The 26,775-nt window shown below is 38.7% G+C and overlaps 2 long non-coding RNA genes across 5 annotated transcripts in view; one reads left to right on the plus strand and one right to left on the minus strand.

The window, feature by feature from the left end:
• The window catches only part of LOC105489088 (uncharacterized), a 104,846-nt gene that overhangs the window by 63,466 nt on the left and 14,605 nt on the right, over positions 1–26,775 (minus strand). The window contains exons 1-5 of one of the 3 annotated variants that reach the window (XR_011612596.1): positions 5,142–5,830; positions 2,883–3,000; positions 1,948–1,988; positions 1,240–1,292; positions 543–599 (exon numbers count right to left, since the gene is read on the minus strand). This is a non-coding gene — a long non-coding RNA (uncharacterized lncRNA). Of the gene's footprint in view, positions 1–542; positions 600–1,239; positions 1,293–1,947; positions 1,989–2,882; positions 3,001–5,141; positions 5,831–26,775 lie in introns of those variants that run through there. The other 2 variants (XR_011612597.1, XR_011612598.1) reach the window with 2 other exon arrangements.
• Positions 5,889–25,678, plus strand: LOC139358139 (uncharacterized). 2 transcript variants are annotated; one of them, XR_011612594.1, is made up of 6 exons: positions 5,889–5,960; positions 7,495–7,765; positions 11,692–11,790; positions 14,279–14,333; positions 17,895–18,046; positions 25,446–25,678. It is a non-coding gene; the product is annotated as an uncharacterized lncRNA (long non-coding RNA). The 2 variants fall into 2 exon arrangements; XR_011612595.1 differs by having other exon boundaries at positions 5,928–6,023.

Below are 26,775 nucleotides of genomic sequence, written 5' to 3' on the forward strand. Positions count from 1 at the left end.
CTTTCCCAGCAACCATAAAGACATGAGAAAAGCTCCAATTAGCCCTAGTGGATAAGAAGATAAGTTATCTTCCCAAAGTAGTGACAAAGAGGTCCCCAATCAACTTAAAGAGGGCAGCAGAAAATAATTAAACATTACATATCCTTATTTCTTCTTTTACTGGCCATTTTGAAAATGAGGGACCCACAGTTTTGTCTACTCTCTTGATTAAAGGGAAGTTCAGAGGATACAGTAAAACCTATGTAGCCTGGCAGGACGTGATGGCTCACACCTGCAATCTCAGCACTTTGGGAGGCTGAGTGGGAGGATGGCTTGAGCCCAGGAGTTTGAGACCAGCCTGGGCAACACAGTGAGACCCTGTCTCTATTTTTAAAAAATGCGTCATTTAGATACAAATTTCCTAAGTTAATTAAACTGGATTAAAAATGCAAGTGGCTCTGTGAACTACAGACCTTATTCAATCTGACTGATTGCTAGAGCGACAGTATTGCATAGTGTTGAAAGCACTCTGAAATGATAGACTATTCAGGTTTGAATCTCACCTCCAATGCTTGCTGTGTGACAATTCACTTAAACTCTTTGAATGTTAGCTGCCTTATCTGTAAAATGAAGTAGAAATAGAAATTACCTCACAGGACTGTTATGATGCTTAAATGAGTTAGTCTTAGCAAAGCACTTAATACTACTATTGTGGTTTATTCAAAAATGCTCAACATCCCCAGGTATCAGAGAAATGCAAATTAAAACCACAATGAGATAGTATCTGACACCTGTTACAACAGCAATAGACATTATCAAAGATAACAAGGGTTGGTGAGAATGTAAGAAAAAGGGAACCCTTGTACACTGTTGGTGGGAGTGTAAATTAACACAGAAGTTATGAAAAACAGTATGGAGGTTCCTCAAAAAACTGAAAATAGAACTACTATATGATCCAGCAATTGCACTCCTGAGTATGTATACAAAGGAATTGCAATCAACATGTTAAAGAGATATCTGGGCATCCATGTTCATTGCAGCATTATTCATAATAGCCAACCTAAGTGTCCATCAACAGATAAATGGATAATGTGGTACACATACAATGGAATACTATTCAGCCTTAAAAAAGGAAATTCTGTCATTTTTGACAACGTAGATGAAACTAGAGAACTTTATGCTAGCTGAAATAAGCCAGTCACAGACAGACAAATATTGCATAATCTCACTTACATGTGGAATCTAAAAAGTTGAACTTACAGAAGTAGAGAGTAGAATGCTGGTTACCAGAGGCTGGAGGTTGGAAGTGGGTACTGCAGAGATATTGATCAAAGGGTACAAAGTTTTAGTTACACAGAAGGAATAAGTTTTTCAGATCTATTGCACCACATAGTGTCCATAGTTAATAATAATGTATTACATATTTCAACACTGTTAGAAGAGTAGATTTGAAATGTTCTCACTCCAAAAAATAATAGGTATTTGATGTAATTAATACGTAAATTAGTTTGATATGATCATTCCACAGTGTATACATAGATCAAAACATTACATCGTATTCTGTAAGTATACACAATTATCTGTAAATTAAAAATAAATATTAAAAAAGAATACTACTATTGCATAGTAAGTACTGGATATAAAACATTTATTAACATTAACTTTGTTTCAAAATGACAGACACTGATAACCTGAAGAAGTATACCAAATTTGGTCAACTCTACCCATTCCTTCAAAATCACTGTGGAGCAAACATATGAACAGGATAAAAGACATTAAATGTCAAATATTTGAATAAAAAATTTCATTCACATTCTATAAAAGATGGTTATGAAAGTATTATTCAGTGCAAAGTTTTAGTTCTGAACTTGGAATTGTGTATAATAAAAGGAGTTTTACAGATTACCATTGCAAACCTGGTGCTATTCAACTGAAAAATAGCAATAATAAACACTCCAGTTAACATACCTTGAAAGCATCCACTTGCCTCCACTCCTTAAGAAGCCTCACTAAAACAAAGAATGTTAAAAAGGGGGACAGAGGGACCATATACTCATAAGAACAAAGAAAACAGGAGAAGAGACAACAGAAAAATGCCACAAAAGTTTAGAAATCAGTTGACCGGGGTTGAGTTGCATGCCCCCGCCCCCACCCCCAGAGGATACATTGACTGTGGCCTTATTTGGAAATAGGGTCTGTGCGGATGTGATCAAAATAAGATAAAGTGACAGCCAGGTATAGTGGCTCACGCCTGTAATCCCAGCACTACGGGAGGCCAAAGCGGGTGGATCGCTTGAGGTCAGGAGTTCAAGACCAGCCTGACCAACATGGTGAAACCCTCTCTCTACTAAAAATACAAAAATTAGCTGAGCCTATTGGTGCCCACCTGCAGCCCAGCTACTGGGGAGGCTGAGGCAGGAGAATCACTTGAACCTGGGAGGCAGAGGTTGCAGTGAGCTGAGATGGCACCACTGCACTCTAGCCTGAGCGACAGAGCGAGACTCCATCTCAAAACAAAACAAAACAAAACAAAAATCTAAAAGTGATACTGGATTAGCCTGGGCCCTAATCTAATGACTGCTGTCCTTACAAAAAGAGAGAAAGTTAGACACAGGCAGATGCACAGGGAAAACACGTAATGGCAGAGGCAGAGATTGGAGTGATTCATCTGCAAGCCAAAGAATGCCAAGAATTGCCAGCAGTCACCAGAAGCTAAGGCAAAGGCATGGCACAGATTGTCCCTCAGAGTCCCCAGAAGGAACCAACCTCCTGACACCTTGATTTCTGATTTGTAGCCTCCATAACTGTGAGGGAATAAATTTCCATAGTTTTAAGCCACCCAGTTTGTGGTAATTGTATGGCAGCTTTAGGGAGCTAATATACTGGTGAACATATGGACTTACCAGAGAAAACTGAAACCCAGGTGTTTTCAGAAGTGATGCCTGGAAGCAAGCTCACTGACACGCAGAACCTTGCAAAGGCTCAGGAACTGGAAGTACCATACCTCTTCGGTGGGATGAGCTGAAAAGAGACCATTAAAAGTCCCAGAAGCAGTTAAGACTCCTAGATTTCCTCCCCTGGCAAAGCCAGGGAAATGTTCTCTATCCCTCATTCCCAACCTGAAACCTGCAAGATTATTTCTTTTGGGAGATATGGAACCAGGATATGGATTCAGGGACACCAGACACAGCTGAAGGTAAAAATGCTATTACGAAACAGTGGTGTAAGTGAAGGTATGCATGATAATTAAATCTTCTCTTTTTTTTTTTTTTTTTTTTTTTGAGACAGAATCTCACTCTGTCACCCAGGCTGGAGTGCAGTAGTGCAATCTCAGCTCACTGCAACCTCCGCCACCTGGGTTCAAGTGATTCTTGTACCTCAGCCTCCTGAGTAGCTGGGACTACAGGCCCATGCCACCACACCTGGCTAATTTTTGTATTTTAAGTAGAGACTGTGTTTCACCATGTTGGCCAGGCTGGTCTCGAACTCCTGACCTCAAGTGATCCATCCTCCTTGGCTTCCCAAAGTGCTGGGATTACAGGCATGAGTCACCACGCCTGGTGGAGAGTTAATTTTATGCGTCAACTTGACTGGACCATAGGATGCTCATGTATCTGGTTAAACAGTATTTCTGAGTGTCTATGAGGGAACTGAGTAAAAGAGATTAACCTCACCTATGTGGGTGGGCATCATCTTATTCATTCGGGGTCTGAATAAAACAAAAAGGTAGAGGAAGGGAGGATTCACTTTCTCTCTTCTAGACTTCTTCAACTGAATCTTTGATCTTTTACCACCCTTGGTGATCCTGGTTTGCAGGACTTCAAACTTGGACTGGAATCTACACCATCGGCTCTCTAGTTATCAGGGCTTCAAACTACAACATGGGCTTTCTGGGTCTTCAGCTTACAGACAGCAGATTGCGGGGCTTCTCAACCCCCATAATCACATGAGCTAACAGATAGATATAGGTACAGATATAGATATCTATTCATTCTGTTTCTCCAGAAAACCCCCAACTAATACCATGCATCAGTGCATATAATGAAATTACTAAGACTCCCAGCCTCCTTCCCGTGCCAAGAAGGCTGTATATTCTCAAAGCAAGTAAATAGAAAATTACTCTCTAGAAGAAAATAAATAGCTGGTCTTTGCCCCATCATCTTACATCTTGTTCAGCAGTGAACAAGCCTTGCCTATGTCCCCAAAACACCTTTTTAGAGCATCACTTTTACATATAAATTGACAGCAGGGATCACTACACAAGATGAAGAATGTCTCTAGCACAAACGACAGGGACCAAATATAAACAACCAACCAAAAAAAAAAAAAAACACTCAAAAGAATCAAAGTCAATGCAGAGTTATGTAGAAAGCATTTTAAAAGCCCTATAATTTACATCTTCAGAGATAGGAGCTATATTCATGAAAAATAATGTAATGCTATAAAAGAACAAAGAATAAAAAGCGCACTTAGAAATGAAGGTATAATAAACGAAATAAAGTAATCTGATAGTCATTTGTCCAATTAAGTTGAAAAAGTCACAGAGAAAGTAGAATGAAAAGATGAAGAGATAGAAAATAGGACAGACAGGTAAGAAAAAACATCAGCCAAGAAGGTCTACAATCTAAATAACAAATTTCAAAAAATAAGAGATACAATAAGAGAGGGCGGGAAGAAATGATCAAATAAATAATATCAGGAGAATCCCCATAACTGAAGAGAATGTGTTTCAGGATTGAAAAACTGATCAATAGGAATGCAAAAAGACCCATAAGCAAGACACTCGATTGTGTCTTAGAAAACTGGGAATAAAGAGAAGATCCTAAAGCTTCTTGAGACAAAACAAAACAGAAACCAAAGCAGGTTACATATCAAGAAATTTAGTGACCTGTGAAGGAGAAGGAAAAGCAGTGACGTAGAGTTTCTCAACAATTCTGGAAGCTAAAATATTGTGGAGCAAGTCCTCCAATATTCCGAGTGAAAGTTATTTTCAACCTAGAACTCTGTGCTCAGCCAGAATAAAAACAGTTCCAGACATGCACGCTCTGTGGGAAAAAACACCTGGAAGCAACCTCCCTCAAGGAACTATTGGCGGATACGTTCCACAACATGAGGGTATATAATCAAGAAAAAGACACACATTCAGGAAATAGGAAACTCACCTCCAGGAATGAGGAATAAGACCTTCCCAGGATGGATGTGAAGGAGACCCAAGGACATCAGTTGAGAGCTGTGCCTTCCAAATTTTGATGTGCATAGGAATTACCAGGGGATCTTGTTGCAATACAGATACTGATTCAGAAAGTCTGGGTACAGCCTAAAATTTGGCGGTTTTAACAAATTCCCTCAGGATGCTGGGGCTGCTGGTTCAGAGACTACACTCTGCATATCAGGGGTGTAGAGAAAAAACAGTCCAAATTGTACCAAGACGACGACGGTACAGAGACAGAGACAGACATTTATTTCCATCTCGGAGATAATCGGGAATGAATTAGTGTAAGTCAATAACCGTATAGTAGGGGAGGGAGAGGGATGGAGGACAAGGAGAAAAGGATTAATATTTCACGTAAACATAAATGAAGAAAAAACAAGGACGGGGCTGTATTGAGGGCAGCCGCATACATCCAACCTTGCCTCTAGTAGACACCTGAAGAGGAAGGTTGGACCACCCTAACGGATTCAGATTCAGTAGTCTGGGGGGCGTCTCTGGATTGACCCTGGAAGATGCTCTAGAAAGCCTAGATGCGGACCACAAGGACAGAAGACGCCCCTTTCCCTGCCCAGCAGGGTAGTAGGCAGGGCCTCAAAGCGCCCGGCGCCAGGCCTCAGGGGGCGGGGCATGGGCGGAGCCTTTTCCCTAAATTGGCGCGCCCGAGTGGCGCTGGGATTCGGATTGGAGGCTTTGGAACCCGGAAGCAGTTGGCAGCTCTCGAAAGCGGCCGCGGATCGGGGAATTCTGCTGGCGCCACCGCTGCAGAATGGTGGGCGGCGGCAGGATGCGCAGGCCCGGCGCGGGGGCGGGGTCGCAGATACTGCCAGAAAGGGTGTGCGGGCAACGCGGGTCACTTTGGGTGACAGCCAGGGTACCAGGAGGCACCGCATTTCATTCATGCAGTGACTGTTAAGCTTGCTGTGTGTCCGGGGGCTGCGGTTTGCTGCGGGGACCCTGCCCAGGGTTGCTGTTTAGCGCTCTGTAGGGGGTTGGACCAGGAAAGTAGCGCTTCTGCATATTCTGCCCAGCTCCTCTTGGTGCATTTCCTGGGGAAACTGATTAAGCCAACCCACGTTTCATTCATTCGCCCAGCCAGATAGATTGGGAACCGATTACATACCAGACATTGTGCGGGGTGCTGCGGATTTGGGGTCAACCCGCCTGTCCCTGCTCAGTGTAGAGTCTCCGGCCTGGGGAGGAGGAGCACAAGCGAATATGCATTCTACTGTGACTTTTTTGTTTGGGATTATAACGCTGGTGTGTAGAAAGTGCCGTGGAAACACTGAAGGAGGATTTAACAAGTCCCAGGGGATGTTAAAGAAGACTTTTAAGACAACTCTTTGAAAATGGGTTTTGAAGGCAGAGAAGTAAGAGTCTGAGACGTAAAAGTGTAGGAGATGTTTCAGCATAGCGGAGCGTTCGGCTTGGTCGGAGCCAGGGAAATGAGAAAGCAAGAGGGACCTGATCATAAAAACACTATGAGAGGGGAAGGGGAAAAAGTATGTGCATTATCTCATACTTTACTACGATTTCGGAAGTTATGTAACCACTACAGTAGCAATAAGGGGAATCAGGAAAGAACTGCCATTGTGGTAACTAAAGTTTTAGAAAACTTAGTCTGGCAGTGTTATAAATCGGACACAGTGAGACATTCTTGGAGGGCTTAATGAACTAGTAAAGGGCCATGTGTATAGGCATTCTTCATATTGGGCCATGCATTCTAGGAATACCAGGGTAAAGGAGAAATGCAGCCTCTGAAGGGGACAGCTCTCCTAAATTCTAGTTGTTAGGGATATGGACATGCTGAACTAGTGTGTGAGTTAAGGCAGAGCTGAAAATTTCTCTCTGAAGGTTTAGTGAAGAACTACTTTGGTGACCTGAGGTGCTTAACTAGAAATACAATACCAGAAATGAAGGCAAGTCTATAGAGACTATAACCATAATGGCCAGCATTTGCATATTATGTGCCAGGACTGTTCTGTGTATTTTTACATATAATAACTTATTCCTTGTAACAATCCTATGATAGAGGTACTGTATGCCCTTTTTGCAGATGAGAAAACAAGGCACAGAGAGTTTAAGTAACTTGCCTAAGGTTGGAAATCAGCTGGAAATACGTAGGGTCAGGAGTCAACCCAGGCAACCTAACCATTAAGCAAAACTGCCTTTTAGCAAGGCAGATTAAGCCTTTTCTGACATCTTCAGTTGAAGCCAGTCTTTGAAAGTCTGACCAAAGACAGTTATAAAAACGGAAGATAGGATAGCTCAGGACTTCATATGTTCCTACTGTTCTATATTTGCAGTTGGAGAAGCAACATAATGAAGTGGTTGAGAATCTGCTGTGGCGCCAGGAGAGTTACTGAAATTACTAAAGACAATTTGGAGAACGGAAGTTTTGTGTGCCAATTTTCAGTGTGAAAAAACAGTTGGATGTGAAGAAAAGTAAATTCTGTGAAGCTGATGTCTCCAATGACCTTCGAAAAGAAGTAGAAAATCATTATAAGCTCTCTTTACCTGAAGATTTCTTTCACTTCTGGAAGTTCTGTGAAGAACTTGATTCTGAAAAACCAGCTGGTGAGTTGCTCCAGAATCATTCTTGTATAAATGGAAAAAGTAATGTAATAGGAAATGGGATGGGTGTGGTGGCTCACACTCTGTAATCCCAGTTGAGGCAGGAGGATTGCCTGAGACCAGAAGTTTGAGACCAACCTGGTCAACACAGCAATACCTCTTCTCTACAAAAAATTAAAAATAAATAAAATAAAATAAAAAACTAGGCATGGTTGCATGTGCCTATAGTCCTAGCTACTTGGGAGACTGAGGTGGGGGGATCCTTCATTGAGCCTAGTAGTTCGAAGTTGCAATGAGCTATGATCACATCAGCCTCAGTGACAGAGCAAGACCCTGTCTCTAAAAAATATAATTGGCTAGGCATGGTGGCTCACACCTGTAATCCCAACACTTTAGGAGGCTAAGGCAGGCAGATCACTTGAAGTCAGGAGTTCGAGACCAGCCTGGGCAACACGGTGAAACCCTGTCTCTACTAAACATACAAAATTTAGCTGGGTGTGGTGGCGCATGCCTGTAGTCCCAGCTACTCGGGAGGGTGAGGCACAATCATCACTTGAACCTGGGAGGTGAAGGCTGCAGTGAGCCGAGATTGTGCCACTGCACTCCAGCCCAGGCAACAGAGCTAGACCCTGTCTCAAAAAATATATATATATAAAAAATAATTTTTTAAAAAAACCTAACCAAGAATATTAACAGCTCATAGAAAAGGAATATTTTCCAAGATGTTTCTAGTAAGAGAAAATATAGTAAGAAATATAGATTAATGCTATAATAATGCCACTGTCACCTATTTTATTGGCAAAGGTAAATAATTTCATCACGTTCTGGGGGAATGTGAAGGAAAGTAAGCACTTTCATATGTTGCAGGACTTTGAATATGATTTAACAGTTCTGCTTCCAAGAACTTGTCTTATGGATTAGATAAACTAAGAATTATGTTTGAGGATATTTAAACAAAAAAATGGGAAATGGCTTAAATGCCTACCAATAATACATATATTCAGTAGATCTTAATTGTTTTAAAAGAATGAGACAGATTTTTAGGAAATAATAAACTATCATGCCTGAAATATGTTAAGTGAAAAAGAACAGTGTATAGAGTATGCTACCATTAGTACTTTTTTAAAGGGGGAGGGGGAGTATACACATATCCCTATATACTTTTCTATGTGCTTTCTTTGTCTCTGAAAGGAGAAAGAAACTCTTAATGGGCTATGATCATTACTTTGCACTATATACCTTTTGCACTGTTTTAATTTTTTAACTAGTAAGCACTGTCATACATTATTGGTGGAAATGTATATTTATACATATTCTGAATTTTGCCAATAGATCAGAAATGTGTAGCAGTTTCTTTGAAAAGTCATGTCTGTGTACAAACATTAGCAAAGATGTTCCCTGAAACATTTTTAGAACAGAAAAAAGAAATAGTAAATGTCCATCAGTAAAAGAATAGATGGTTACCTCTTTATAATGCAGTATCATGCCCTATTAAAAATCATGTAAAATAACATTGAATAGCATGGAAAATATTCGGAAAATTTAAGTGGGTCAGGATGGAGGACAAAAGCAGATTACAAAACAATCCATCTCAGTTTGTTACATATTTGTATCTGTTCATGGGCGTGGAGAGTATGGAAATTTGTTACTGTATACTAGACTATTAACTGTGTTATCTTTGACTAATGAGATGGATGGTTTTAGTTTTCTTGTTGCTTTAAAAATTAGTATATGCTCTCCTAAGCTCCACTTGAGCTGAACAATTTTTCCTGTCCAATTATCTCCATGCTTCTATTCACGTTATTACCTCTTACAGGAATATTTTTGCTTTCTTCATCCTTGCCTCCTTATAAAGGGTCCTGCCTGGTGTTCTCCCCTCCCTCTTAGAAGCAGCAAGGACCCATTTGAAGTTATACATTGTACATTGCACAGACTTCATGTCTTTGTGGTTTAGTAGTACTGACTGTGATCTGTGAATAGAGAAGGGAGATGGAATCATCTAGGGTTAGGGTTGGCCAAATAGATTGTCAAAGAGTCAAGGGAATCTGGTGTGCTAGCTGAGGTAGAGGAAAGAGGGATAAGAAATGTTTTTTACTTTTTTTTTTTTTTTGGAGACAAAGTCTCGCCCTGTCACCCAGGCTGGAGTGCAATGGCATGATCTCATTTCACTGCAACTTCTGCCTCCTGGGTTCAAATGAATCTTGTACCTCAGCCTCCCAAGAAGCTGGGATTACAGGCATAAGCCACCACACCTGGCTAATTTTTGTATTTTTAGTAGAGACGGGGTTTTGCCATGTTGACCAGGCTGGTCTGAAACTCCTGACCTCAGGTGATCAGCCTGCCTCACGCTCCCAAAGTGCTGGGATTACAGGTATGAGCCACCATGCCTGGCCTGTTTTTTACTATTCTTAATCCACACATTTTTGCTATCTTTCTCTCCCTTAATCTGTGTGTACTACAAGTAGTTGAGGCTAATTGCAGTGTGGTAATGGGCCTGTAGGAATACAAACCAGTCTTGCTTTGGCTAAAATAAGAAACAACAGGATTGTTTGAGATGTTAAGTTAATACAGTGGTAAATTTCAGAGGAAATCCTAAATGTAAATGCCACTTTTCTGTTACTCTGACTTCTTTTCCATTGAATGTTTGACATCTTCACACATAACTCAAGATTTTCTTTTACTTTAGAAACTTTTTGAAGACAATTGCTTAGAAATAGTTTATTCACTAAAAGCATTATTTCCTATCTGTCTGCAGAAAGTATTGTCTAAATTTATTTGCTTTATAGATCCACTCTCTGTAAGCCTTTGACTTCAGTTGGTTGGTCTTTATGATATCCTTGCTGGAAAACATAAAATGAAGAAAAAATCAACAGGCCCGAATTTTAACCTTCATTGGAGGTTTTACTATGATCCTCCTGAGTTCCAAACCATTATTATTGGAGATAAACTCAGTACCACATTGGGTATTTCAGGTAAAGGATCTTTTCTTTGCCTCTAAAATACAGCTGCTGTCCTGCTAATGAGGATAAACAGTTATTCATTAGCCTCACCCAAGGTGAAAGGCACATTTTCCCCTATTGGTGGATATATGAGCCATCTGTTGTTCTTGCTGTTACCATTTTAACCTTCCCTAGGATGGGTGAACTCTTTAGGTTTAATCTCACTGGTTCTTCCTTTCCTTGTAAACTTTTTTTTCTCTTTTGGGTTCAGAAGAACTCTTTTGGCCCAAGATAATTTAGAGCAGCTGTTGTGACTTGTGCTTAATAAGCTATGTGCTTCCTGGTGCCAGAGTGGCAACTGGGAACTAAGAGTGATCTCTGGAGTCACACTGGTCCTCTTGTTTATTATCTGTGTGATCCTGTGTCATTAGTGACTGTGACTTTCTGTGACTCAGTTTCCTGTCTTGTAATAATAGGGATAATTGTACTTATGTGATAGGAATATTATGAGAATTAAATGAATGCATACAAGATACCTAGAAGGTTAAGAAATAGAGAAACTCCACTTGTCCGCTTGTACCAGTAGAGATGCTATCCTTTAAAGTGAAGATTAAATGTAAGGTAATAGAAGAAACGTGTCCAGGAAGAAGTACTGTAGTACAGTAGAATGCACATGGTGCTAGGAATTGAATTATACTGTAGCCAAGTATTTATCATATAAATGATACATCTGATTTTAAACACTTGTTAAGAGTTCATTACTTGTGTATAATTCAAACAGAAAGGTTTAATGTAGTCAAGATTTATCATAGATGTTCCTAAGAAACTTGGAGCTTAAAATGATAAATTTGTTTCAATTTTAAAAAATGCCCTTATAAAAGAGGCCTTTAAAAAGAGGGAAAAAATAGGGGTAAATTATCTGTAGACCTAAAATCCCACTGATAATATAAATTATGGGCAGCTAAATTTTTAATGTCTTTGCTTAAACAGGGATTCTCCTGATGAACTTCTTGTATATGTTGGTATAAATGAAGCAAAGAAAAATTGTATAATTGTTCCAAATGGAGATAATGTATTTGCAACAGTCAAGTAAGAATATTTTATCTCAAATTCTCTGATGTTTATGTAAGTTTACAATTTTTATACTATATTAGTCCATTACAAAGCGGGTTTGCGGGGCTGGGCACAGTGACTCACACCTGTAATTCCAGCACTTTGGGAGACCAAGGTGGGCGCATTGCTAAGGTCTGGACTTCGAGCCCAGCCTGGCCAACATGGAGAAACCCCATCTCTACTAAAAATAAACAATTAGCCAGGGGCATGGTGGCACACGCCTGTAATCCCAGCTACTCAGGAGGCTGAGGTAGGAGAATCGCTTGAACACAGGAGGTGGAGGTCGCAGTGAGCCGAGATTGTGCCACTGCACTCCAGCCTGAGTGACAGAGTGAGACTCCATCTCCAAAAAACAAAACAAAGCAGGTTTGAGGCAAGCCTATAACTGTAGATTTCTAAAGATAATTTCCATGACTTTTGAAGGAAGTCTTATCTATACTGTTACTTTGTCACTCTTCACCAAAAAACACACGTTTTATTTAACTATTTTGCTTAATACTCGACCTCAGATGTTCCATGGCAAAATCAAAAGATTTTTTAGACATTGACTTTTAAACACTTGTTAAGAGTTCATTACTTGTGTATAGTTCAAACAGAAAGGTTTAGAAGTAAAAAGATGCTCATAAAATCCTTGGGATGGCTGAGGGGACAGGCTGAGCTTCCAGGAATGACAGTTGTGTGGCTCACAGTGGATTTTATGTCTCTGCCACCACCACCATCAGGAAGCTGGGATATCAAGAACTGCTGCCACAATGGGTGGCTCTAGGACCATATTATCTTGGGTATAACCTGTACCAGGTAAATGGATGCCTTACCCATTGCCTCTCAGCCCCCATAGAGCTAAGCACCAGGTGCTGGGATCTCAGCTACAGCTGCTGCCGAACTATCAGATGTCTCTACAGCTGTGCTCACTGATGGAGACCGTGGAAGCACAGCCTCCAGCTGTTATCTCTTCTGCCTCTGAGACTTCAAACTATTGCAGCTGTTTGGAAGAAGCTAGGTCCCATGTGGAGCCTGGGCTAAAGAGTAGTATGGGAAATGCAGCAAACTTTCATGAGGAAGGGATTGGAATAGAGCTGAGTGATCCAGTCTATGCTATGTCAGCCACAGACGTGAGGTGAAACAATTTCATTTGTCAGCAGCTGTGTAGTTTGCATTGTAATGAAGAAAGGAAACTTTATCACTTCAAATACAAGTAGATTATGTTTCATTTGACCTCTTTTAGTACTATCTCTTTAAAGGGCTTTTGTTCCCTGTGATTTGATAATATAAATTTGCAGTAAAGCAAATTCAAACTAAATCAACCTAATACAACCACTAGACTGTGCTACATACATACTGGTGTATCTACGGGGCAACTACATTGTAGATGTCCAAAAATGTTCTTTGTTTTCTAATACCTCTCAGTTTCCTATAAAACCTTGCTTGGTATCTGTAATTTATAAGTTCTTTTAAACTCTTTGGATTTATTGTTCAATTTAAATTGGTGCCATCTTTATTAGAAACTGTTGCTTACTGTATGTCTCTTGCACTAGGATGTAAGCTCCATGAGGGCAGAGGCTTTGTTTTGTGCACAGTATCTGCCCCATAGTAAATGCTCCATAAATATTCATTCCACAATACTTTGGCACCTAAAAACACCTAATTTTTTCAGGCTGGCCAACATAGTGAGACTATCTTTTAAAAAAAAAACAAAAAAACAAAAAAACCTACCTTTTCATTTGTATTACTAGTCACGTTTGTCTTAACAGAAATCTTCTTTTAAAAGAAAGATAATATAATAGTGGTCGTCTAACATAACCCTAGACTCTTCTGGTATCTTTTTTTTATAGCTAATTGGAGAACCCAGACAAAGAAAAAAAAAAACATGGGTAATAATATTTATAATTTAGGTGGAGATCAGCAAGTGACTACTTGAGGAACTGCCTTCAATAATTTGTCTCGAACACAGGAGTAAAAAAATTACTTGAGATATAACTATTTTAGTACTTTTCAAGTATAACGGTTTTAGTTTTTTGGGTACCACCTCCTTAAATCAGCTAATCAGAACACTTAATTTCTTTATATATTTTAAAATCTATTTTTATGGCAGATGGAGTAAGGTCTTTCAAGGCAGACCTTTGAGCAACAAATTTTTATGCCCAGAAAAAGAAGTGTCTCTGCAAGATTTAATAGTAACTAAAGAAATGAAAATTAAGCCAGCAAAGATTTTTAAAGGTTAAAGAATAGTAATAATCAATGATGACTAGGGTATAAGAACCCTTACTGATGTGTTAATTGGTAAAACCTTTGTAGAAAGCAGTTTGAAAAATGTTTAAACTACCGTTTTCTAAGATTTCTTGACAGATGACATTGCCAGGCACCCTGTGAAGTACACATTTATACCCTTAAGTTAGCAATTCCACTTACAGATATTCATCAAAGGGATTTTGGACAGGTACAGAAATATGTGTGTTTTTTACAGATTGTTTATCAAATGAAAAATTGGCAACAACATACCCAGCAATAGAGAAGACTAGGTAAATATAAACTATCCATATACTATAATACCTTGGTATTGATTTGTTGAATTTGTTATGAAGTGGGCAAATAACAGTGTAGAATGATTCCATTTCATACTGTCTAATGCATTCGGAAATAAACATATTCAATTTTTAAGTATCTTTGAACAACAAAGTTAGGAATGACTTTTTTTTTTTCCTTCTGCCTTGTTTTGTTTCCTAAAATAACTAGGGCAAATAGTTTTTACCTTGGGTCAGGGACTTTGAGGGTCAAAACTATTTGTGATAATAAAATATTATTTTTGCACCAATGGCACAAAGGTAATGGTGGATAATACTGTTGTCTCCTTGGCAGGAATCAAGATAGTGCCACAAGAGTAGCAGCAGTCATTGCATTATTCACAGCAGTAACATGCAAATGTATTTAAGAATGTTTGTGATGGAGCCAGACATGGTAGCTACTCGGAATGTTGAGGTGGGAGCATTGCTTGAGCCCAGGAGTTCAAGTTTATCCTGAGCAACATAGCAAGACCCTGTCCCTGGAAAAAAACGTCAGTGATGGAGTATACATGTGTTAGCTGTCTACCATTGAGTATATCTCTTCAACATTCTGTGATGAAATAGGAAATGCATAGACAGCATTTCTCATACTGAAGTACTGTGGTTTGTCTAAGGGGAAAAAAAAGCACTTGTGTGATTGAGTTTTGAGATGAACTTTTTCCCACTTTTAGAAATAGTGACTCACTGACAAAGTCTGGTTATTTGGGTCTAGATACTGGCAGAAATATTTTCAAATGAACCAAAGAAAACAACTATTTTTTGCCAGTGATAAAATTCAAGGTTTCGAACAATAATAAATTGAGAAACTTGTAATACCAGCGTGAGCTTGATAGCTTTTTTTTCTAATGTTATGTATTGGAGTGAATTTGATATATAAGTTTCAACATTTACATCTGTAATTTAGTGAACCACTATTTCCAAAGGGCCATTGCATGATGCCATATAACATGCATGGGTACAAATTCTTTTGCATTCAAGGAATTCTAATGGATTTTAAGTAACAACACAAACTGTTCATGTTCATGGTTATGGCTTCAGTTGCACATTGCACCTTATCTTTAAGCATCACACAGCAAAGTGTTAGAGTAGGTTTAGGCAGAGACAAAAACTTAGAGATAGTTCATAATAATGTCATATGTATGGCAAGGCAGCTACCAAGTGCCTTCAATAGTAGTAGAAGTAAAAGAGGATATTTTATGTGGGCTTTGATGGATGCCTAAGAACTTACTAGAAAGAATGGGAAGAAGGATGTTTTAGGTAAGGGAGCAGTATGTGTGTGAAAGTGTGGAAATACATGGCACAGTGTATTTGAATGGATATATGCCATGCCAGAGTGTTGAGGAAGACTGTAAAGATTGATTCACATAGGACTGACATCAAATTTGCATTTTATGATTGATATAAACATATCGTCTAGACATACAGCTGGTAATAATTGAAGGTAAGATTTAGTGTAACTGTGTGCTGTAATCAGAAGTTAGATTTTGGTGGCTTGGGTTTCTGTGACACTTTATTTTTATTATTATACTTTAAGTTCTAGGGCACATGTGCAGAATGTGCAGGTTTGATACGTAGGTATACATGTGCCATGCTAGTTTGCTGCACCCATCAACTCATCATTTACATTAGGTATTTCTCCTGATGCTATCCCTCCCCCAGCCCCCCACTGCCCGACAGGCCCCAGTGTGTGATGTTCTCTGCCCTGTGTCCAAGTGATCTCATTGTTCAATTACCACCTATGAGTGAGAACATACAGTGTTTGGTTTTCTGTCCTTGTAATAGTTTGCTCAGAGTGATGGTTTCCAGCTTCATCCATGTCCCTGCAAAGGACAGGAACTCATCCTTTTTTATGGCTGCATAGTAATCCATGGTGTATATGTGCCACAGTTTCTTAATCCAGTCTATCATTGATGGACATTTGGGTTGGTTCCAAGTCTTTGCTATTGTAAATAGTGTGTGGCACTTTAATCTACCAGCTGTACTGGTAACTCTACTGGTTTAATCCACTAGCTCTCTGAACTTGGGTAAGTTGATTATCTTCTTTGCCTTTTTTTTTTCCTGATAAATAAGATGAAGCTAAGACTAGCACCCACTATAAATATTCTAAGCCCTTTGATAACAGTGTTGTAGAGAGTACTACAAACTCTCAGATGCCGCAGTGAATAAAAGTGAGTTTCTTCCTAGGAGCTGTTACTCCCTGCACCTTTCTTCTGGGAGTCTGGCACCCCCTCCCGCTCTTCACTTTACTCCTGACCTTTTACACTGATGGCAAAAATCTTAACCTGTTTGTGATAAAATATAAAATTATTGCCATAAGTGGCATTAGCATGCTGTATATTTACATACTTTTGAAAACTACTTTGGATTATTCTTTTGTATAAGTTTATAAAGTAGCTTTGCTTTCCTTTCTCGTTTTCTAAATTTTTCTTAACACAAATTTCAACATTAAAAAAAAAAAATCTATTGACCTTATTGTAACAGTGTCCTCTGTTTCTTTAAAAATGAAAAAAAAAAAAAGGCCAGGCGCAGTGGTTCATGCCTGTAATCCCAGCACTTTGGGAGGCCAAGGTGGGCAGATCACCTGAGGTCAGGAGTTCGATACCAGCTTGGCCAACATAGTGAAACTCTGTCTCTACTAAAAATACAAAAATTAGCTGGGCATGGTGGCATGCACCTGTAATCCCAGCTACTCGGGAGGCTGAGGCAGGAGAATCACTTGAACCTGGGAGGCAGAGGGTGCAGTGAGCTGAGACCCTGCCATTGCACTCCAGCCTGGGCAACAAGAGCAAAACTCTGTCTCAAAAAAAAAAAAAAAGATGGAATTTGGTTTTTTTGTTTTTTGTTTTTTGAGACAGAGTCTTAGGCTGGAGTGCAGTGACACAATCTCGGCTGACTGCAACCCCCACCTTCCAGATTCAAGCGATTCTCATACCTCAGCCTCCCGAGTAGCTATGAATACAGGTGCATGCCACCACACCCGGCTAACTTTTGTATTTTTAGTGAAGACAGGGTTTCACCATGTTTCCCAGGTTGATTTCAAACTCCTGACCTTGAGTGATCCACCCACCTCAGCCTCCCAAAGTGCTGGAGTTACAGGTGTGAGCCACCACGCCTGGCCCCTGAAAAATTTTTTTGATGTCTACTTTTTTTTCTGTTAGGTCAGACTTCTCTGAAGTAGTATGCCATATCTTAGTATCAAGTAATACAACTTAAAACTTGACTAATCTCAGCTTTGTAACTATTCCTTACATCTTTATTGTAGACATTAGAGTGCTGATATAAATTTGAATCATATTTTCTCTTTCTGTGACTGGCAGTTTTTGTTAATGTTGCTTTTCTCTTATTTGAAGAAAACTATTAGGGATTTTGAGAAAAGTGTTGGTGAGTATTCTGCCATGTCAGATTCCATTTCAAATTCTTGCATGGAATTTGACTTTTTTAACTTAGCTCAACTTCCAACGGTCTTTGTACTTAGTATAGTGGTCTGCAACATAATGAGGACTTTTACTACTTTTTCAGATTACTTTTGATGAAAAAAACAGAAAGAAGTAACAGATAAAAAGAAAACCAATCTCTTGAAAAACATAGATGAAAAACTCACAGAAACAGCCAGAAAACTGGGGTACTCACTGGAACAGAGAACCGTGAAGATGAAACAGAGAGATGAGAAAGTATGACTTCAATCTGTTGGCCTCTATTTTGCTATTTAGCAGATTTTTTCCCCTCTTGAATCCTTCCCATCTCTACCCTGCCCTTCTCTTCTCTAGTCCTCTTAAGAGCTGGATGTTGTCCCTTAGGGGTGCTAGGAGGATGGCACTGAAACGGGGGTCAGATGGCTCCTTTGGGTTGGTACACTGGTTGAATTGCATAACTGGTGATATCACTGCTGTGGTTGAATAACTCATGCCGGTATTTACCATTCTTTTAATCTTGTTTTATCAGTTAATCACTTCATAAAGTTAAGTGAAAGCTGCTTTGTACATAATGAAATTTACATAGGTATATTTTCTTCAGTAAACATGTGTATCAGCAGTGCTTCTTCCTTCTTCCTTCTTCCTTATTGATCTCATCATTTCCTTTTCCATCTCTCCTAAATGTCTGCAGTGTGAGGGGAGAATTTTGTAAAGGAGCAAATACTTCTTAGTGTTGGATTCTTTTGGTTTTCAGCTATAGATTTCAGATTAAGTTAATGACAAGCTGGAAGATTTCTGCCTTGGAGTAAATGAGAATTCTGTAGGAGTTTGTTCTTATGGCCTCTGGGGGAAAAATAACACTTGTCACTGGAATGAGGGCTCCCCAGTCTCCTCCAGCCTCTCATTGTTTGTCTGCCCTTGCTGGTTCATCTGAATGTTCTAAGATAAATGGAGAACTTGTTATTCCTTAATAAACTAGCACTGATAATGAAGTACCTTAGTGTACTTAGGCATTAAATCCTACTTCAGTTCCTTCTCTGATCTTGATTCAGCTTCAAGGGTGATATTCTCATAATTTCTAGGCACTCTTTCTTTAGTCCTATAGATTGGAAAGTTTCTTAAAATGTACATTTTAATGTACAACATGGCATTTTAAAAGTTAAGGTTTTTTATTGCCATTTACCTTTCTGGTTATCACAGGAAGCTTCTCCCAACTTGTGACTAGGAGGAAGGGTAGCATTTGTAGCCTAATGTATTCCTAATTTGTTTTGACTAACGTCTAAGCATCAATACACATAATACCTGTTAGCCAATTATTTAATCAGTCTTATTTTTCTACCACAAGCTATATTTCAGAGGAGATTTTCTTAATTCTTCCCCATAAATAAGATATAATTCAGGTTTAAATTTCATACATATTTTTGTCCTAGACCCCGCTCCCATGAAGTTTCATTTTAGTATTTGTTCTTTATATAAAAACAGATGGTAAAAACAAAGACAAAAAAGAACTTACAAGACAATCATGTTTTTAATCCTCCCCCATTGATGATTATACTTTCATACTGTTTTCTGTTATTGTAAGGTTGTTCTTCTATTGTTTTTGTGAGATCTTCATTTAATTCATATTTTTCTACTGAAGAAATAAGTTCCACTAGTATATGTGAGTTAGTGGCTTGGTCCTTGTGTGTGAGTGTAAGAATGTCTCCACTCTAGTATGATAGAGCACTGTATAGCACACTAGAAATCAGTGTTTCTATACTGACAGTAACCTAGCATACTTTGGAATGCAGAGCCCTTATATCATTTGACTCCCTACAACAAATCTGCAAAGTTAGGATTATCATCCTATTTTATAGATAAGTAAATTGAGGGTTATAGAAGTTTTGTGTCTTGCCCAAAATCTTAAATGACACATGCAAAATCCAACTTCATATTTTCCCTATTTGGCATTCTTTCCACCCCATCTTCTTACTAATTGGTTTTCTGCCGCTTCACCTTTTCCATACCTAGATCTCTTCATAAGGAACATTAGTTAAATATGCATAAAATGATGGTGTGTCACTCCATCCACCTGTGATCTGATGCTTCCGGATGTCACTCATTCCTATACAGTTTTCCTACATTTGTAATCTTATTCTTCATAATAAAATTACAATTCTGATGACTTCTTAATTGATACCTCTTTATGGACAATTAGTACAGGTAATCATATGTAAAAAATCTGAACATGTATCTACCATGGTTCCTACTATATGTTGTTCAGCCTGAGTTGGCAACTATAGCACTGCTGTCTTTTTCTTTATCACTGCTTTATGTCCTGCCTTTTACACTTATGAATATGTTATGTTTATCATTTCATATTGCCAACTTAAGATCTACCTCATAATTTTGAGTGGCTGCAGAATACTGTACTTATGTTTAAAGTTTGGGTTGCTTAAAATTTTTCACAAATACAGACAACCCTGCCATAGATATCCTTTTATACCTTTATTCACATACTTATCTGGTTCTTTTTTTAGAAGAAATTCCTAGACATAGACATAGTATTACCAGGTCCAAAGAAGTGTGTGTGTGTGTGTGTGTGTGTGTAGTTTTTCTTTGCTTGTTTCTAATTTTGTGGGGTTTTCTTTAGTGCTTTTGGTTTTTTCCATGCTGGTAGATATAAAATTCTGCATTGTTTTAATTAGCATTTCTTTAATTATAAAGGACATTAAATATTTTTTACTTTTGTTGACCATTGCATTTTTTTTGACTGCCCGAACTCTGCCCACTTTTCTTTCAGGGTTAGAATTAGTCTTGTTCTTACATGTGTTCTAATTTGGATGTTAGTCTTTTCCTTTGTTAGACTTCTTTATAATTTAAAGATATTAATTTTCATTTACTGTTATATTTTGCAGATATATTTTATCAGTTAATTTGTCATCTTGATTTCACTAGAGTTTATTTTTATACAGTCAACTTTTTCTTCTCCATCACAAATTATTTTTTTAATTTACCATCTAGTAGTTTTATGATTTTATTTTTACATTTAATTCTGAAATCCAGCTGCAAATTATCTTGATATAAAGATTAAGATAGAAGATAATGACTTCATTTTTTCCCAAGTGGTAAACAGTTGTATAATAACTTCCTTTGAATAATCTGCCCTTTCTGGCAGCTTAATAAAGGATGATGAAAGAAGCAAGAGACTGGGAGAATAGGGAGATTCGAGAGAAAAAGTCTTTAAGATATAGAGACATAGGTGAGAAGCCTTTAAAATTGGAGTTTGCTTTTTGGGTTGTGTGCTTCCTCTGCCTTGGAAACTTTTCACTGAATTGCACAAAGCGGAGTATTTGTACAGATGTTTTGTTAAAGAAAGACCTAAAAATAATACCACTAACATGAATTAAAGGAAGAATGGAAACTGGAAGGGTTATGGTGGTAGTTGTAGTTGGGCCTGTTTTTGTCTTTGAAGACTACCACTTGATGAAAGCTCACTGGTTATGTGATTTGCCTCCACAAAAGACACCACAAACCTAGAAACTGCCCTACTTTTGGGAAGTTTGCAAACGAGCCTAATATTCCAGGTAAAAATAGGGGGCTCTGAATTTCACAGGATGGAGGAGAGGAGTTCTGTCCTACCATATCTTCTTGCTGACAAAAACTGTTTCTTACTGTCTTTCTTTTATACCCAGGTTCTTCTGTGCTTGCTACCAAGCAGGTACTTTGACCTTAGAGGAAACTGATATTTTGGCTTGCCTCCTAGGATGTATTGGGTTCTTCCTTAACAAATCAGGATGCAGACTTCCAAGTGACTGGCTCAATTAAAGCCAATTATTTCACTGTTTTGTGATTACTTCAAGTGCTTGACTTTTAGCTAATTTTTGAGGGAAAAAAAAAAAACAGTGTTAAATGTTTACCCTAGAGTCCAAATTTACTGAAATAAAATGCCATTGAATGTTACATTTAGGCAGAAATGTTGAGGGTTTATGTATTTGGGTTTTTTTTAATGTCTCTTTACCGTGATTACATTTTATTCTTTTCTTTAACGTGGGTTGTGACAAAGACCTTTGATTGTGCAGGCTTGGTTGTTCCAGTAGATGAAAATGATGTCGGGGACAGAGAGCTCCCTGAAACAGATGGTAACATATTTCATATGTAAACACGTGCATATATGGTAATGCATATGTAGGAAGGTTTTGCTTATATGGGGAGGTAGGTATGTCCATATACCTTTTGTGAGACAGTTGCTAGACCTTGGTAATAAAGAGTAAGCTTAGGTTTTAGAGTCAGTCATTCCTGAATTAAAACTGAGTTCATAGCTGTGGCCTTCAACAAATTATTTAACTCCACGAAACCTTGTCTTTTTCATCTGTAAAATGAAGTTAATGATATTCACTTCATAGGGGAAGTTGGGGTATAAACAAGTATTAAGATACTTAGCAAAATACTTGCCTCAGTGCTCAAAATTTGGTAGTTATTTTTAAGAATTTAAAGAATTTTAACCTATTGCCTACTTTCTTGGAACTACTTCCGAACCTTTGACATTACAGTCAACTTGCAAAATAGTAATTTTTGAAATAGTATGTGTTTTTATGGTTCTTTGTGAACATTTTTTCATCTGCATGTAAAATGATTTAGCTTTCAGAAGCCCAAGATCCTGAACTACTTCATATGTAAGTATAAAAACACTTTCAAAATGGACCACTGCACATAATCTTGAACATCGAGAATGAAAATCTCTTCTCAACTCTTTTCCTCTCATCTCCATTCCCTTATTGTGAAAGGCCCTATTGGTATTCCTCTATTGATCATCCTGTTCTGGGGGGATAAAACTTAAAGGAAAATCACACTTAGCACCTTCTCAAGGAACCATGTATTCCTGCCCAACACACATACTTGGCTATCTATTTTTCAGAACAGAACTAACTAGCCTTGGTAGTTACCAGTCTCTGAGGTTGTGACCTGGACATCTGTGTTTAAACCAGTTCTCTAATGCAGTTCTTCTCAAACTTTACTGTGCAGAGTCTCCAGCCAGTAGAGAGAGAGGTCTTAGATGGCAGCTATTCATATGGACTTGTTGTTGCTGTACCCCTGCCACTTAGAGGAGTGCCTTAGGGAAGATGAATGTGGCTAAGCTGTCCAGTGTGATGGCCACTGAGTACCTCACATGTGGCTGCTACAACTAAGGAACAAAATTTGTAACTTGTATTATTAATTTTGTACTCTGTGTGTGTGTGTGTGTGTGTGTGAGAGAGAGAGAGAGAGAGAGAGAGAGAGAGAGAGAGACAGGGTCTCACTCTGTCACCCAGGATAGTGTAGTGGCACAATTATCCTGTCTCGGCCTCCTGAGTAGCTGGGACTACAGGTCTGCACCACCATGCCTGGCTAATTGGTGTTTTTTGTTTTGTTTTCCATGTAGAAACAAGGTCTCACTCTGTTGCCCATGCTGGTCTCAAAGTCCTGGGCTCAAGTGATCCACCCACCTCAGCTTCCCAAACTGTTGGGATTACAGGTGTGAGCCACTGTACCTGGCCTGTAATTGTGTATAATTTTAATTAGTTTAAGTCTGTAAATTAAAACAGGATTAAATGTTTCTTGTATTGATTATATGTTGACATAATACTATTTTGGGAATATGGGTTAAATACAATACCTTAATTTCACCTGTTTTTAATTTTTTTTTAGCTCCTCCTCCTCCCCCAGCTGTTTCTTTTTTCATGTGGATACTGGAAAAAATGTAGCCCATATTATATTACACTTGCACAGGCTGATCTGTCCTATATCTCCTCTTTGAAGCCAGAGGCAATTCGTCTCTGATGGGACCAGTGTGGGCTCTAGCTACTGGTCAGTCTTCATGTCTCTGCTCACAGAGAGAACTTTAAAAAGCATGATTACTGTGTCATTTGGGAAAGGTTAAGCACATTTGTTGTAGAGATGAGCAGTCTCTAAAACTTTTGGGGTGATGGATGTTAAACTGTAGTGCCCTGGAGTAAAGCCTGTTACCTTACTGTAGGTGTGGTTCTGGGGTTTTATGTCCAGTCTAATATTCTAGGCATTAGATCCTTCTGTATTTAGTTTTCAAGTGGTAGCAAAATGTAAGAATGAAGGACCTAATCTTCTTGCTCTTGCCTAGTGTCCTTTGCCAGGAGGTACAATTGACTGGCAATTTGTTAATGTGACAATGATTAGCAAATCACAACTAAGTTTGTTCTTAACCCTTTGAAGCTTCTTACAATAACACTGTAAGGGGGGCTAAACTGGTTGTAAATCACATCTTCCCCAGTGTGTAGGATTGGGCAAGCTTTCCAACACCTTTGTTTCTCTCTTTACCTGTAAGCTGTGTCTGCACACGTGCACGAGTGCATACCCATCCGCAGATCATTTAATTCTCATTTAACCTACTTTGTAACCAAGTCACAGAGAGGCAAAGCATCTTGCCCAGGTTCACACAAGCATTCTGGTTCCAGAGTCAGCGCCTAAATCAGGGCAGTAATTCCCAAACCATAAAATACATGTGACTTACCTGCAGACATTGTAAAACTGCACTCTATCAGTAGGTCCAGAATGAGATCTGAGACTGCATACCTGTCATGCTCCCAGGTGATGGTAATGCTGCTGCTCTACAGACCACCCTGGGAGGAGCAAGACTAAACCAGTAGCTCTCCAGCTTTAGCATGTTAAGAGTCACCAGGAGGGCTTGTCCAAACATACACTGGCGCTCTCCCCACCCTCCCCAAGTTTGAGTTACAGGGTGGGTCCTGAGAATTTGCATTTCCAACAAGTGAAGTTGATGCTTCTTGTCAGTGGTGTACATTTTGAGAACCCTGCCGTAAACTATATTATACTACTTTTCTTTTCCCACCTCATAGATAGTTAGCAGTAAAAAAAATCAAAATGTTTAACAGCCAGAATGACAGTCATTGACCAATCCAAGTAGTGCTTGACCTGCTAGAGAGGCCCTAGCCATAAATAAGTAGATAAATAAAGTAGAGCCATAAGATGTGAACCATAAATAAGTAGACCCATAGATGTGAACCAGTGAGTAGCAAACTTAATTGTTCTGAGAATGAAATAACATGTAAGAGTTATAAAAAGGTTTAGCACAGTACTTAACACATGTTAAGGGCTAAATGTTTATTATGATCAACAAAAAGGTGATATATGTAGATAACAGCAGTAATCTAAAATCTTTTGATAAACCTAAGGCAGTGACTCTTAACAGAGATTGCAAGGTGGTACATGTTGGGGTTGGGGGAGAGAAGGAATTTGAGGATAAAGGGACTATGACCTGAAAACCCACTTTCAGCATAGCTGTTCTTACAGAATCAGTTAAGGAAAAGAAAACAAACTTTTGACTGGGAATACACTGGAGAGAATAAGTATTTGTGGGCATAGTTTGGGGTGAGAAAAAGTTGATGAAATCTAAGGGAATAAGGAAACTCAAATTTAATTTGGTTTTATTTTCAGGATATGCCATTAGTCTTCTAGAACAACAAGATTGCCTCTTTGAATGCCAGGTGCCTGTCCCTAAATTGTGTTCACTAATCACTTGAGGGTGTAGCTAAAATGACTTTGGAAGTAGCCTTTGTTAAACAAGTGCTTTTTAATATGTTTTCTGCTACTTATTAGGATATCTGCTATGTTCTCTGCTTAATGTTACATTTTTATTTTTCAGTATTTTCATAAAGTTGCTGGCCAGCTTTTACCTCTTGCATATAATCTGTTGAAGAGGAATCTGTTTGCAGAAACTATTAAGGATCATCTGGCAAACAGAAGTAGAGATAACATAGACCAACTTGCTGCATGAGTAAGGTGGCTTGTTTGGTGTACATTATTTCAAAGGACTAGTATTTAACTTGTAATTTTTGTTTTGTTTTTAAGGAATACAAAAAATAAACATTTACTAAAAACGTTTGTAAGGTTCTTCTGCCTGGTTTTCCTTCTTTAATGTACAAGCAAATGGCAGTCAAATCATCTAAATGGTGATTGACCCTAATCACATTTTGGAAGACAACTGAAGTCACCCTCTGATATGTCACAGGAAGCCACTTTCTAATGCCTGTGGCTAACTAGACCATCCTTACAGAGTCCTGTTTCAATATTTATCATATGGGCAACTAAGAATATTTCTTCTGACTCTTGAGTTAATAGCTGTAGCTTTAAGGACTGGGTTTATGGTGGGTGAGGAGGGGAACAGAAGGAAACTTAGAAGGAAACTCATGACACTACAATCAGCACTCTTCCAGGGTGCCTGACCCTGACCTACCCAAACTGCATTTTGGGTAGTATCTTCAGGTGACTCCCAGCAAGTAGTCCAGTTATCCCATTAGGTATATTATTTTCAATCTTCTCTTGAGTCTGTCATTTACTAATAAAGCCTAGTATATTGATACACAGTATACAGTATTAGTATAAGATAATAATCACTATGCCATTAATTTAGATTTTAAAGTTTTTCACTGCAAATGATTTCACTGGATTTTTAGTATGAATCTGTGGATAGCTGTGTTTTACTAGATCCAGATTTTCCTTAAACCTGATGATATGTCCTTCACCTTAAAAGTAGGGGGCAGGGCAAGGTGCAGTGGCTCACACCTGTAATCCCAGCATTTTGGGAGGATAAGGTGGGCAGATCACCTGAGGTTTGGAGTTCGTGACTACCTTGACCAACATGGTGAAACCCCATCTCTACTAAACATACAAAATTAGCTAAGTGTGGTGGCACATGCCTATAATCCCAGCTACTTGGGTAGCTGAGGCAGGAGAATCACTTGAACCCAGGAGGTAGAGGTTGCAGTGAGCCTAGATCATGCTATTGCACTCCAGCCTAGACAACAAAAGCAAGACTCTGTCTCAAAAAAAAAAGAAAAAAAAAAAAAATAGAGGGCAGACCATGAAATGCAGAGTAGCTAACTTCATGGATGGGGCTGAGGATTGTATAAACTTTTTCCCCTTTCTATAAAGTTCAGGATACAAAAGCCCCCAAGTCATCTAGTTAAACCTCC

Source organism: Macaca nemestrina, chromosome 14, assembly GCF_043159975.1.
Source record: "Macaca nemestrina isolate mMacNem1 chromosome 14, mMacNem.hap1, whole genome shotgun sequence".
In the NCBI taxonomy this organism is placed as follows: Eukaryota; Metazoa; Chordata; class Mammalia; order Primates; family Cercopithecidae; genus Macaca; species Macaca nemestrina.